This window comes from Dama dama, chromosome 5 (assembly GCF_033118175.1).
Source record: "Dama dama isolate Ldn47 chromosome 5, ASM3311817v1, whole genome shotgun sequence".
In the NCBI taxonomy this organism is placed as follows: Eukaryota; Metazoa; Chordata; class Mammalia; order Artiodactyla; family Cervidae; genus Dama; species Dama dama.
The window spans coordinates 89598553-89605545 of NC_083685.1; the positions used below are offsets into that span (position 1 = coordinate 89598553).

The window sequence follows — 6993 nt, forward strand, 5'->3', positions numbered from 1 at the left end:
TCCCTGGGGACATTTGTTTTTCTGTTACAGTGTTGCTTAGTTCCTCAGGGCGTTGCACATTGCTTTTGCAAGCAGAGTGGTGTCTCTGGGCTTGGGGAGATGGAGGGGAGCTGGCCACTCATCTCTTGTCATTCTCCATTCCCCACCCTGGTTAGGTGGCCATGTGGTTCTAGAAAGAACCCAGGCTTGGAAATAAAACTGAATCCAGTTTGAATCTCCAGTTCTGCCATTCTCATCGGCTGGGAGATCTTAGAAATGACTTCACCTCTCCCAGCCTCATGTCCTCACCTGTGGAAGGAGCATGGTCTGCTGTCCCAGGGGTTTTTGTGTGACTTCAACGAGGCACTCTACATCAGCGGGCACAGAATAGCCTGTCTGGGTCACAGCTGAGTCTATTTGACCCTCTCTGTGTTTTCAAATTCTTGAATGTCTAAAATTCATAAAGGGCAGGAATTCACAGAGCACCGAGGTGAGCTTACTGAGTCACACGGCAAATTCCCAGGGGCTGTCTGTTTTACTTATGGTGAGGAGGAGTGGGAGATGAGAGAGAGGTTCAAGAGGGCGGGGGCATATGCATACCTGTGGCTGATTCTTGTTGATGTATGGCAGAAATCAACACAGAAACCAGCAATAATGCTTTACAATGTTGTAAAGGAATTATCCTCCAATTAAAATTAAATATTTTTTTTAAAAAAGAAAAGGTCAGGAGCTGTTTTGCAAGATGAAAAATTCTAGAGCTGCATGGTGGTTTGTTGGCTCCCCATCTATGGGACTCAACTCTATACCACTAAACTGTACAGTTTAAAATACTTAAGATGGTCAATTCTTTGTGATGTGCATTTCACCACCATTTAGGAAAAAAAAAAAAAAGGTCACACAGATTGCTTCTTCCTCCTGAGGATGGAGAGAGCCCAGGAGGCAGATTACCTCCAGGGTGCTGACCAGAAAATTCCAAACTGGCTGATTAAGACTACATTTCTGGGGAAGGTGGAAGCTATAATTAGGTCAGGTATTACATTGAGGTTTGGTATCATAGGCTTTAGCAAAAGTGACTTCATTTTGACCCTGTGGTTTTCTCTTTTACTATTCCCCACTTTTGAGCAAACTCTCAGGTTAACCAAGAGATAAGGCATTGGCATTACTCTCAGTAACTGATCTTGTTGACCTTTGATATGGTATTTAGTGGTCATGATGCTTTTGTTTACTTTCCATAACATTTGTAACTGAGCAGGGCCAACGGAGGCTCCCTGTGACAGCCCCACACCTACCTCCCTGTCCGTAGTAAAAACATTAGCCTCCTAGGCCTTCCCCAAGTCCAAGGAAAAAAATTTAATCGGAGAAGTGAGAAAAGTGCAGAAATGAAGGAAAACCATCAAACAAATCAAAATGATGATAGTTTAGCAACTAAACAAAGTAGAACTTCCTCAGGGGCTATACGCAATATTCTGAGGCAAATCCTTTGTGTTGCTTTGCAGATGTAGAAAGCTCCACTAGGTAGAGTTACCTCTGTGCCACCCACAAGAATGTAGACCTCAAACAGGCTGGAACCGGAAGCTTGATGATATTGACTCCCAGTTATCTCACCATTGTCAGTTACAAATTGGCACTCACCAAGAGCATTGTCAAAGGCTGAACAACAAAGGCGTTTGCCATCTGCCTCTGTGGAGATTGAACCCCATGTTCCTTTACCTGTTGACCTTCAACAACCCCTGAGGGAGTTCAGGGTGGAGTGAGGCACTCTGTGACCCAGGGAATGTGGTGGGACAGGCCTTTAGGTAGTTGGATGTTTTTAGGAACAGATTTTATGATCTCAATGCTCATATCTCACCACATATGATCTCTCCTCATATCTAGAGAAGCACTAAATCCCTTCATGATGACATCAGATCCTCATGACTAACAAAAAGCCTTTTGTAAAATGACTGTTTCCTGGTATTGAATTCCCTCTTCACCAAAACCTATATATTGACCTTTCCCCATGGCTGCTTTGGAGCAGTCTCTCAGAGCTATCTGAGATGCTGCCTCCCAGGCTACGGTCCTCATTTTGCCCCCAAATAAAACTTAACTCACAACTCTCAGGTTGTACATCTTTTTTAGTCAACACCACCAACCAGTCAGAAGCTTTCCATGAGCTGATCATGCCCCACTCAACCCTCTACCTCACCCTGTCTTTAAAACCTGTTCCTGAAAGCCATAGGAGAGTTCAGGCCTTTCAAGCATTAGCTGTCTGGACTCCTTGCTTGGTGCCTGCAATAAATGCTGCACTTTCCTTCCCTGCCACCCAGTGTCAGTAGACTGGCTTTACTGCAGGTGGATGAGCTCTTAGTGAGTGGAGGTAAATCTGATCTAGATAGTTACAGATGGATTGGAAACTTAGATGATAAATTCAGTTGAAAGATTACCTTCCTTAGCAATGGCTTGGGGAATTTAGATGAGGGTATTATGTTTCCAGGTCAATACTGGAGGAAAGGAAAGGGAAAAGGAGAAAGGGTTTCATGTTTAATTAAAGTATAAAATCTCCATCCATCATCTTGGACAGAAGCAGTTTACCTGAATGTCAGCTACTCTTCCTCCTCAGTTTGCTTCAAGGTCTCCAACATTCATACAGCACCAGGTATCAGGTGGGATCTTCTTCAGTTGTGAGATGTATATCCAAGGTTCAAGTCCCTGGAGCCTGACTGCCATCTGGATAGTCGGGACGACCTGGTACAGTCCCTTCCAAGGAGATTAAAAGGGAGTCTTTGCTCCGAGTGGTGTCAGATTTCCTGATGGAAGACAACTGGGATTCAGTTTGGTGAGTCATAGTCAAACTAAGTGCTTTCCAGCCTTAGCTCAATCGATGTTCATGACAATCATATCAAATAAGGCCTGCAATATGCTACATCTCGTAAATGATGAAAGACTAAAACAGTGTAGGGGAGCAAAATCTGCCATCCCAAAATGTGTCAATTGGGCATGAGGATTTATTGAGGCTGAATCTTCTTAAGAAACTGAAGACCTGAAGTTTTTCTTGTTACTCCCCCTCAACTGCTGCAAAGAAATTAGATAAAGGACCTGTTCCAATAATAGAGCCGTGACCTATATTTACAGAACATGGGCGAGGTGTGCTGGGTGAAACCCAGCACCCTGTAGAGATCAGAGTCCAGTCTGCACCCAGCAAGCACCTATTAACCAAGCATTTCCTTATCTGGCTTCTTCCTCATTGAAATCCCAACCATCACCCTCAACATCCTCTTCTGTCTTAGCTCAAGGTGGTATTTAAGGTGAGGGCTTTGACCATTTTGGTGAGTTAGTTCTTCTGGGTCTCTCCCGTATATATGTGTTAAACTTTTGTTAGATTTTCTCCTGTTAATCTGTCTCCTGTCAATTTAATTCTTAGACCTGCCAGATGAACCTAGAGGGGTAGAGGAAAATTTCTTCCTTCCTCAACATCATCAAACTTCACACATGCTGAAACTTGGGTCAGAATTCCCCTCCTTTTCAAGGCTGAATGACATTGCACTGTATGTATAGACCACATTTTGCTTATCTAGTCATCCATAATAGACACTTGGGCTGGTTCTGTCTCTTGGCTGTTGTAGATAATACCATGACCATGGGTGTACCAACATCTCCTCAAGTCCTTGCCTCAGTTCTTTAGGGTTTATACCCAGAAGTGGAATTGCTGGATCATATGGTAATTCTATGTTGAGTTTTTAGAGGAACCTCCATACTGTTTTGGACAGTATGAGACATCTGTCTCAGCCTATGCATGGTGACGCTGTCAGCATAGGAACGTCTGGGGGCACTGACATGGGCCTTTAGAACCTGTGGGAGCCCCCAGGTCATTAGCCCAGCTGGAGCCAGTGCTGTGGCTGGACTGGCCCTTGTGGTTCTCACTAGCATTCCAGGATGCAGCTCAGCAACAACCATCTGGGAGCTTTGAAAAAAACAAGGATTATTACTCTCAAGTCCTGAGGGCTACACAAGGAGATCGTCCAAATGGGAGATGGGAGTGGGAGCCCTTACTAGGGTCCAAGGGTAGGGTGGTTAAGCAGGGACCAGGAGCAGGAAGAGACATGTGGGGTCCCACACATGGTTATCTAGGTACCCCAAAGCTTCCCAGGAAGGAGAATGTCATGGGTGAGGCCAAACTGGGTGCTTACTTAGAGTTGTCATACAGCTGGTGATGTGTTTACACAAGATGGGTGTCTTCGAACTGGATGCTTTGACAATCAGAGGCTTAATGCCAGGCCCTTAGGGTCAAGCACATATACTACATTTCCCATCACCACCTCCCCATTAAATATTCTCACCCACAACACAAAAGGCCTCCTTCCTTCATGTCCTCATCAATACTTGTCAGTTTCTGGTTTTTCAAGAGTGTGAGGTGGCCGACACGTTTAGAACAGATCCTACCCTCTACGATGCAGAGAACAGAGAGCCTCAGACAAGTGTCTGGAGTTTGAATAACGGAGCTCTGAGGGCTGCCTCTCACCTTAAGACCAAAGCCAGGCCCTGGGAACAAGTCTCATGACTGCACGGTGATGCCAGGCTGCTGAGGTCAACTGTGCCAGGCACTGGGTCTCAGAGACGCCTCCCCACTGTCTCCATCACCTGAGAACCCATTGGCCTTCGTGTTGGCTCTTGCCCCTCCCTGCAGGGCAGGAGCAGAGAACCCTGGGCTCTTCTCTGGGGATGGACTCCCTGGGACTCACCTGCAAGCCACCTAGCAATGCCAAAGTGAGTACTTCCTGGAACTCTAGCTGTCCCTGTGTCTGCCTGGGCCCTGGGAGGTTTGTTTTTTTTCCTTAATATATATAAAAATAAAAACAGAACTTTATTGAGATATGATTCAGGTAAATCCACTGACCCTAGTCTTCTGGATGAGTTTTTATGTCGCAAACAGCTGTGTGGCCACCATTGAGGTCAAGCTCTAGGACGTTTCTAGCACCCAGATGACTCTTTAGGGTCCTTCTCAGTTGGTTCCCTCCACAGGTCATCACTATTCCGACCAGATGTTGGGTTTTATGTAATCAGAATGCTCCCAGCCTGTGCTCAACTGTGAGTTTCATTGATGAACTTGCTTGTATCTTCAGGCCCTTTTCATTGCTGAGGGCAGCCCACTGTAGGGCCTCTCTGTGCCTCAGACCATTAAGAATCCGCGTGCAATGCAGGAGACCTGGGTTCGATCCCTGGGTTGAGAAGATCCCCTGGAGAAGGCACTGGCAACCCACTTCGATATTCTTGCCTGGAGAATTCCATGGACAGAGGGGCCTGGCGGGCTACAGACCATGAGGTCGCAAAGAGTCGGCCACAATGGAGTGGCCAACACTTCCGTTTTCAGTCCATTGTAGGCACATCGCCATGCAATTTTCCTTTCTCCTGCTGGAAAACAGTTGCATTGTTTCCAGTAAGAGGCTATGATGAGTGAAGCCATTATGCACACATGTATGTTCTCATCTCTCTCAAGTAAATATCCAGGAGCAGAAGAGCCAGGACATGGGAGCGGTAGAAGTTTGACTTTATTATGATCCACCAACAAGTTTCCAATGCTGCTGTATTTCACTCCAACCTGCAGTGAATGAGAGTTCCAGTTGCTCCATATCCGAGCCAATGAGAAGACAGTCCTCTTGTCCCTGGTGTTGAAGAGAATTGCAAAGAATTTTCCCTTCTTTTTCTCCTTTCTGTTCCAACTGTGCCACCTGCCCCTGCCCCTTAAATTCGGTCAAGTTTCAGTTGATCCAGGAATCTAGTAAGGATGGGGAGGGGAGAGAGGAGGTATATGGCCTCAGTCTTCGGGAACATCTCAAAGAAGTCAGGCTTTGCAAATTCTGAAGCACAAGAAGGGAGCAACCCTGGAGCACCTGCTCCACACTCGGTTCCTGTAGGACCCTCGACTGCTTGTCCAGCCTGGACCCTCGGGCCCTGTCTCTGCCACATGGTGTGGGGGACCCTCTTGACCTCAAGTGAGACTATTGTTGCTATGTTTTTCCTCTGCATCTCCATCCGCGATCCAGTTGATCCTGAGTCTCTGTTTCAGTCAATCATTTCCTTTCGCAAGATGGTGGAGCCAATTAAAGACAGCTTATTCAATATACTGCCCCAGTATCCATGTCAGTTGGAATGTCTGAGACTTATCCGCTCCCCATTCTAAAGCCCAAAATCAAGGGAGAGGGAAGAAAGAGAGAAATTGGTAGAGAAAAGGGTCAGAAGCTCCTGGGGCATCATTATACACAATGCTAAGGTAACCTTGGGCTTTCCTGGTAGCTCAGCTGGTAAAGAATCCACCTGCAATGCAGGAGACTCTGATTCAAGTCCTGAGTTAGGAAGATCCCCTGGAGAAGGGATAGGCTACCCATTCCAGTATTCTTGGGCTTCCCTGCTAGCTCAGATGGTGATGAATCTGCCTGCATTTTGGAAGACCTGGGATTGATCCCTGGGTTGGGAAGATCCCCTGGAGAAGGGAAAGGCTACCCACTCCAGTATTCTGGCCTGAACAGGTCCATAGACAGAGGAGCCTGGCAGGATATAGTCCATGAGTTGCAAAGAGTTGGACATGACTGAGCAACGTTCACTTCACTTCACTTCAAGGTAAACTTCAATATGAGGTTTTATATTTGCAAGACATTTCTTTCTATGTGATTATGTTTTTCTTTTCTTTTTTTTCCATGCCAGGCAGCTACAGACCCTTAGTTCCCTGACCAGGGATCGAACCCATGAGCCCTGCAGTGGAAGTGCAGAGTCCTAACCATTGGACCACCAGGGAAGTCTCAACATGATAATGTTTTACATTAGGAATAGAATTTTAAAGGAGAGGATACCTTTTCCAGACCCTACTGGTGCTTTTGAACTGTGGTGCCAGAGAAGACTCTTGGAAGTAGCTTGGACTGCAAGGAAATCAAACCAGTCAATCCCAAAGGAAATGAACCCTGAATATTGGAAGGATTGATGCTGAAGATGAAGCTCCAATACTTTGGCTACCTGATGCAAAGGGCCAACTCATTGGAAAAG

The 6993-nt window shown here is 46.1% G+C and overlaps 1 non-coding gene across 1 annotated transcript; it reads right to left on the reverse strand.

Moving 5' to 3' along the window:
• Window positions 1-6675: 6675 nt before the first annotated feature.
• On the reverse strand, window positions 6676-6748 carry TRNAG-UCC (transfer RNA glycine (anticodon UCC)). Its single transcript has one exon. It is a non-coding gene; the product is annotated as a tRNA-Gly (tRNA).
• Between the last annotated feature and the right edge of the window lie 245 nt (window positions 6749-6993).